We start from the raw sequence: 6176 nt of genomic DNA, 5'->3' as shown, positions 1-6176 counted from the left end.
TAAATCAGAACTGATGAAACCTTTACAACTGTGGGTTGTCTGAAAATTGAAAATCACCTTGGAAAACAACAATGTCTTGACTATAGAAGGCAATTTCTTCAAATCAAGTAATGATGTGATGTGTGTGGTTAACTGTATCTGCGCAGGAAGTGGTTTTATTTAAAAGTTTTTTCTGCTAACTCCACCCCGCCCCTCCACTGCCCCGCCTTTTATTTTTTTCTTCCAGTACTGAAATTAAGCAGCATCCAACCTAGGCCTACTCTTATGACATGTGACTTGACTTGACTGTTTTTCCTTTTTGTTGAAAGAGGCATTAACAGTTAGAAGTTGATAACGTTTCAATAACAAGTCGGCACTGAGAGAAAGGTAAGTGAGTTTTACTTTGTATTAAACATGCAATTTAAACTTGAAAATATTTGGCAGAGTATTCTATGCTTCAGTAGCAACATACAAACCTTTCCAACAAAATTGTAACATTTTCACTTGTGACTGAAACATCAATTTGTTTCCTTTGGTGTAGAGAAGAATATTGTTTTTTAAATTTGCAACCATTAAATTCTAAAGTTTTTAAAAGATATTACACTAAAATTTTATAGGAAAATATTAAAAACAGAGTAAGGTAAACTTTTAGTTTCAAAGTGCTTCAAATACTATGAGAGAAAATGTGAGACTTTGTACCTTTGACTGCTTTATAAAGTGCACTCTTCATGATCTAGATAATAAAGAGAAAAAAGCATTTTGTAAAAGTAAAAAATAACATCTGAATCGCATGCAGCATGAAAGATAGCTACTGTAAAGTATTGTATTAAAGTTAGCATGAGAAACCCTTGAAAAGGTGTAGTTTATTCAATCTGTAGTCTATTAAATGGCTATTAAAAAGCAGGAAGCTTTCAAAATGCAAAAGAAAGTTCTCTAACATGACATTTGAGTTTTTTCCTATAAATTTTATTTAAGATATAGGGTAAAATGAGGGCAAGTTTCTATTTCATAAGTAAAACTCTGCATTTAAAAGAGAAGTCACAGATGACTTCACAGAGGATTACTTATGGGAAAGAGGCAAATTAGAAATATACTTCTGTTATTTAGGTAATTATATAATTTTCTTTCTTTGAAATTTCCAAAACAATAACCTTAGAAATTAAAATAATTTGTTAATCATAAACTGAGAAGAACTTTTCTTTTATGGTGACTTCTTACCTTTACAGAATGTCTTTGTGTGCTGTAACATATGTATGAAAATTATAGAAGTATTGCTAATCTCAGAGACAAATACCTAAAATAAATCTGACTGTAGATTTTTGAGGGAATTTTAATAAAAGCTCCAGATATTATACACTCTTCCATAATATCATTTTTATTGTACTGTTGGATGGGGGACATGATGACCCCACAACACTATTTTTTTATGTTATTAAAAAATGGTTACAGGGTTGATAAGTGGCAACACTTTTCTTTATGTCTTCTATTGAAAGACTGATATAAATGATTTTTGATGTGGTCAATTTGGTAGGAAATTATTTGTTACACTAGTATACTCCATTTTAAGACCTCCTCAATTGTCAACACTGAAGCTAGCTACTCGTTGACTATTAAAATGATCTTGGAAAAAACAGAGATTAGGACTTGATGTTCAATACATTTTTTTTTTTTATTGTTAGAGTATAAGAGAACCCTGCTAATATTTATTTGCTTTGATATTCTGATTAGCTTTTCAATTTGCTCACAATGGAAAGCCTTATTTAAATTTGTCTTCAATATTATGGTTCTGAACCTCTACATCTATAGAAGCTTTATAATTCAGATAGCTTTGGTTGATATGTTATTACTTTATTTCATTTTACTATAAAAGAGCATCACATGAATAAACATATGTAGTACTTACACGTTAGCAAGAATGAATATCTACATAAGCATTTGGTACTGAAAAAGTCCACTACAGTTTTTTAAAAGCCAAATTCTTTTTTAAATGATTGTTTCTTGCAGAAACTGTTAAATTAAAATGCAAATATTTTATGGAGTATGTGTAAAATTAAGAATTAATTAAACATACTTATTATGAAATTATAAAGAGCAACAGGTAGAGATGATAGACATATAAACTAAGATGTTCTCACTTTGTAGAAACCAGGTATGTGTTATCCCTGGAATGCACAGATCAAATCTTAAGAGAGTAAATTACAAATGAGTTACTATAGGTTATTATAACTTTATGCATTTTAAGTGAATAAGAAAAAATTCTGATGAAATAAAAACAAGGCAGAGGATCTCATCCGGAAAGTCATTTTTTAAAGAAAAATATGCTCTTCCACTTGGAGCCAGGATTCAGTAAAATTCTGAAAGGCTTGATATTCCTTCTCTTATTCTTTTTAAAAGCTCTATCCCAGAATGGCCCACTCTGTCCCTAACTTAAGGTCAACCATCCTTGGTACCTAGAGAAACAGACCATTCTTTTAATTTTTTTTCCTTCCCAACACACCCCCACTGTTGTTAAAAAATGTACACATCCTATTTTCCAGAAGTTAGGGCATCTGATGAAAAGAATCCATGCTCACAAGAGAAGACTCCAAAGCTTTGTTTCTTGTAACTTGTAATTCAGGACTCCCCTTCCTCCAGTAGAATTGTAATAAATTCTCTCAGCCGACAAGATCCAAGGGAACAGCTAAATGTTGAGCACTCGGTCTCAAGTGAGGAGACTGATTCCATGACAAATAGTTTTGGGGAAATATTTCGGGGGATAAAAGTGTTTTGTTAACCATTCATCCTGTCTCTGGCAATTAACCCCAGAATATCCTGAGAATGTTTTACATGAAGGGTCCATCACAGAAATATGTCCATTTTGTTAAAATATACCTAAAGAAATACATAGGTTTCTTGCAGTGGATGGAAATTAACTGTACTATATTTTCAGGGTATTTTGCTATTCTCATACAATTAGAAACTAGCCTAATCCAATGTTTTCCATGTGTATTTTAAATATCATTTAATATCCTGAACACTTTGGGCACCCTATTTTTTGTACTGCAAGATAATGTTATATAACTAAACTATAAAATGTACTTATAATTATTCTAAATTTCAGCTTATAGTAGATAAAAAACCTTTGTTTGCAAATGATAGAAAATAAGCTAAAATTACTCTAGGCAATAGAGGTAGGCCCTGATTTGTATAACTGAAAATCCAAGGAGAGAAAAATCAGGCTGGACCCAGCAGCGCACACAGGATTACCAAGATCATTTTCTTCATTCCCTAGCTCTTGTTCTCACTTTTCTATAAGCACTCTCAGGCAGAAGCTCATACTAAGTTGACCAGGAGGCTTCAAGTTTACATCTCACTCTTTCAGAAAACTTTGTACAAAAGAGTGTCTTTCCTCCAACACCACAGCAAAGATACCTCAGATTAAGATCTGACTGAATAAAAGCGGGTCACGTGACCATGCTGAGCTGCCTTTGAGACTTAGATACCCTGAGTGATCAGGCTTGGGTAACTGGCTTACTCTTGCACTGATGAGCCACCTTCCCCTGCAACACATGGAGTCTCAGCTGAAAAGAGGGGGCACCACACTGAGGAACTAAAATTCTTCCCTCAGAAGTAAGGGAACTTCATATCTTAGAGGTGAAAGCCATAGAAAACCATTACACAGCCACATAGGGTAACATTTAAAAGCATTACTTGGGATTTCCCTGCTGGTCCAATGGCTAAGACTCCTGGCTCCCAATGCAGCGGCCTCAGATCAGATCCCTAGTAAGGGGACTTGATCCTGCATGCTGCAACTAAGACCTGGCACAGCCAAGTAAATAAATATTTAAATAAGAACCAAAGCACTACTTAACTTAAACTTTCTAAGCTCTGTAGTCAGACAGAAACAATGTCAGTTTAAGAGTAGGTCTAAATGAAGCAAATGTTTTAATTAATCTGAATTTTAAAATATTTTTCCACAGCCATTCCTGTGTGCTTCCCAGGTGGCTCAGTGGAAATGAATCTCCTGCAATGCAGGAGAGGTGGGTTCCATCCCTGGGTACGAAAGATCCTCTGGAAGGAAGTGATGGCAACCTACTCTAGTATTAGAGCTTGAAAAATCCCATGGACAAAGGAGCCTGGCGGGCCACAGTCCATGAGGTCCCAGAGTCAGACACAGCTGAGCCACTGAGCACACACGCACTCCATGTATAAACCCTTGCCCCTCAATACTTCTCTTCTAAAAGCTTATAATATAGTTGTTGTTTACTTGCTCAGTCGTCCCACTCTTGGCAACCCCATTGAGTGTAGCCCACCAAGCTCCTTTGATCATGGAATTTCCCAGGCAAGAATACTGGAGTGGGTAGGCATTTCCTTCTTCACAAAATCTAGTAAAATCATTATATTAATAATTATAATGGCAACAAAATTTATCAAGTACCATAAAAAAATATGAGATGTTCTATTAGGATTCAGAACTTCATCGAACATTTTCATCTTCCTGTTATATGCCAGGCAATAAACTAGAGAATTTTGCAGACATATCATTTACCATATTCAATCAGAGAAATCAGGACAAAATTTTTGAATAAATATGTGTACAGCAGTTCCCCCTTCTCCACAGTTTTGCTTTCCGCAGTGTCCACAATCAACCACAGTCCAAAACTATTGAAGACAAACTTCCAGAAATAATTCATACATTTGCAATTGTTCATCTTTCTGAAGTAGCTTGACGAAGTCTCACCCTGTCCTGCTCCTGCGAATCTGTCCGGAGTCTAGCGTTTCCTCTGTAACTCACTCCTCAGCCATCTTGCTTATCAGATCCATGCTCTCCTGGGTTTGAAGTTTCGCGTTTGTTCTGGAGTCCCCTTATTTCACTTAATACTGGCCCCAAAGCACGAGAGTAGTGCTGCCAACCTGGTTGTTTGGACATGCCAATGAAAAGCCCTGCGTGCTTCCCCTAAGTGAAAGGGTGTGAGAGAAAAAAAAAAAAAAAAATATATATATATATATATATATGTTGAGGCTGCTAAGATTTACAGTAGGGGTGAACCTGAATCTTCTATTCATGAAATTGTGAAGAAGGGAAATAAAATCCTGTGTGCTTTGCTGTTGCACCTCAAACTGCAATAGTTATGACCACAGTGCATGGTAAGTGCTTAATTAAGATGAAAAAGACAGTAAATTTGTACAGTAAAATAATTTGTGTGTGTGAGAGACCACTGTCCATATAATTTTACAACAGGTTGTTGTAATTGTTCTGCTAGTAGTTGTTAATCTTTTCCTGTGACTAATTAACTAAACTCTATCATTAACTCTATCATAGGTTTGTATACTAAGAAAAAACATTGTCTATATAGGATTTGTACTGCCTGTAGTTTTGGGTACCCATCGTGGCTCTTGGAATGCATCTCCATGGATAAGGGGGTGCTACTATGGTAGTTTCCAGAGAAAGTTAGAACTGGGGAGATGAGAAACATTCTGAGGGACAGGAAAGAACGTGTCAAAGGATGAAAACATGGAGTAACAGAATTTCCAAGGCAGAGTGAGTTGTCTCCTGCAGTTAAGCGACAAGTATACTAGTAAGAGGTTGGGGCAGATAGTTTGAGATTCTAATAGAGTGAACTTGCTGAGCAGATCATGACTCTATAGTATAGGTAACTACAAGGTTGTTAGGCAGGGGAAATCCCTAACTGGATGGCCATAATTGCATCTGGATGGGCTATGTAGCATCAGGCTTTGTTTACTTCTTCCATAGGACTTACTGTTGATGATATACTCTTTAGGGTGGTTTGGAGAAATGCTTGTCCTCTATGAAGAGAGGTTCTAATATAGGCTGTGCTTATAATATTTTGTTTTTTCTTCTATATTGTGGAACTTTGATTGGTTGTTTTTAATTTTGAGAATAAGTGACACAGTGAAATGGTTTGAAAACAAAACCTAAATATAAGCATTTTAGTGAAAATCTTTCTTATTTTCCTGCTTCTATAAACCTCTGTTTTTTCCCACCTTAACCCAACAAGTAACCACTTTTAATATTTTTTTTAAATCCTTTTATAGTTTTTTTTTATGCAGAAGCATATATGTATATACACACATGTATGTGTGTAAATATCTTTATTACATTAAAGGTAGTATGCTATATATATATCTCTTCACTTTTTTCTTTCAGTAATATCTTGGAGCTATTTTAATTATAAAGATAATAAACTGTCTAATTC

At 35.1% G+C, this 6176-nt stretch overlaps 1 protein-coding gene across 1 annotated transcript in view; it reads left to right on the top strand.

The window, feature by feature from the left end:
• The first annotated feature begins 223 nt into the window (after positions 1–223).
• ARHGAP15 (Rho GTPase activating protein 15) overlaps positions 224–6176 on the top strand; it is a 700001-nt gene continuing 694048 nt past the window's right edge. Inside the window, exon 1 of the mRNA XM_055572678.1 lies at positions 224–366. The gene's annotated coding sequence lies outside the window, so the exon portion shown is untranslated. The remainder of the gene's footprint in view (positions 367–6176) is intronic.

The sequence above is a fragment of the Bubalus kerabau genome, chromosome 3 (genome assembly GCF_029407905.1).
Source record: "Bubalus kerabau isolate K-KA32 ecotype Philippines breed swamp buffalo chromosome 3, PCC_UOA_SB_1v2, whole genome shotgun sequence".
Lineage (NCBI taxonomy): Eukaryota > Metazoa > Chordata > Mammalia > Artiodactyla > Bovidae > Bubalus > Bubalus kerabau.
Note: the sequence above shows the minus strand (reverse complement) of the source record. Positions and strands in the feature narration are given on the sequence as shown.